The 1,409-nt window shown below is 32.4% G+C and overlaps 1 long non-coding RNA gene across 1 annotated transcript; it reads left to right on the plus strand.

Moving 5' to 3' along the window:
- The first annotated feature begins 298 nt into the window (after positions 1 to 298).
- Positions 299 to 874, plus strand: LOC143265705 (uncharacterized). Its single transcript, XR_013040385.1, has 2 exons — positions 299 to 502; positions 565 to 874. It is a non-coding gene; the product is annotated as an uncharacterized LOC143265705 (long non-coding RNA).
- Positions 875 to 1,409: the final 535 nt, after the last annotated feature.

The raw sequence follows: 1,409 nt of genomic DNA on the forward strand, positions 1-1,409 counted from the left end.
CTTAACATTTTGTCAACCCAATCTAATAGTCAATTTTAACAAGTCGCTTATCTACCTCCAACAACATGGCGATTCCACTCCTCATTTTTAGTTTTCGCGGAGAATATTCTTTTTAGATAGAGCAGATTCTCTTATCAGCTCTCCACAAGCAAAGTACAATATCTTTTAAGAAATCCGTAACTACGTTGTGTCATTTTTAAAGTACTACAAACCAAATATTTGTTTTTACATAAAATTTAACATACATACATATATCTTTTAAATTAGTTGTATATTCGTTTTGTCGGAGTAGTGTCACTGATACACAATTAAACTAGTTTGCGTTTTCATTAAGTTGACGTACAACACAACAATAATTTTATGTTGTATTATAGGTTACGAAGTTATATCAAGGAAGTTCAAAAGTTCTATCTTATGAGAAGAAGATGAGGAAACGTGTATGTAGCGGCACATGGCTCGCAGCGTTCGTGAAAAATAGCATTGTCCGCTTACAGATATTTAGGTATATACAATTAAGCCTACCCTGAAATCTGTAAGTTGGCGAAATTATTTTATACTTTTTAGATGTGTGGAGCTGAATAGGCTACCATAAATGCTGCCAGCCATGTTCCGGTTCACTAGGCCACATGATCAGCGCGGACCAGAAGGAAACTTTCGACTAGCAAAATTGTAATTTACAATATCTTTCCCTGCCAAAAATCGGAGGACTCTAGGAGTAGGAAAATTACTCCATTCTCTAGGCTTCAAGGAGTAGCACCTTTTCCGGAAAGTAAAATATATACCGCGGAAAGGCGTCAAAAAGAGGATTACCAGTCGAGCCTGCAATGTAGTAACTATTCTTATTTTCTGAATAAAACACCTCTTGCAGACATAACTGTTGTGAGCATCTTATAACTTACCCCGCAACAGCGTATAACAGCAAATATACTTTCGGAATTAGAAAATGGCGTTATTCATAAATACAAAGTCGATAAACTTTAAGTATTTCGAGTATTTTTTCAATTCTAAAGCCAAGAGTGAATACAGATTTATATGAGATTTTGAAAGGTTAAACGAATTTATATCTATAAACAATTCCAAATTAGAAGGTGGTAAAACAGCATCTAAGCTAATGAAACAGAATCATTCCTTGATAATGCAGCTTTTTGTGAACTCTCTCAAAGGTATGTAAAATTCAGATTTAATACTGCTTTATACAAAATTACATGCTTACGATATGATTAAATTCATGATTTATTTACGTAGAGTATGATATTGTTTTATGATCTATTTAGATGATTCAAATTCATTCTTAAAATACTTACATGGAAATTCAGAAACTTTTAAAAGAAGTAGGTTTTATAATTAATGTGCTTAAATGTTTGAAAGTCAAATATCAAGACAAAAATATTATTTCTTAGGATTCATTT

Source organism: Megachile rotundata, chromosome 13 (genome assembly GCF_050947335.1).
Source record: "Megachile rotundata isolate GNS110a chromosome 13, iyMegRotu1, whole genome shotgun sequence".
In the NCBI taxonomy this organism is placed as follows: Eukaryota; Metazoa; Arthropoda; class Insecta; order Hymenoptera; family Megachilidae; genus Megachile; species Megachile rotundata.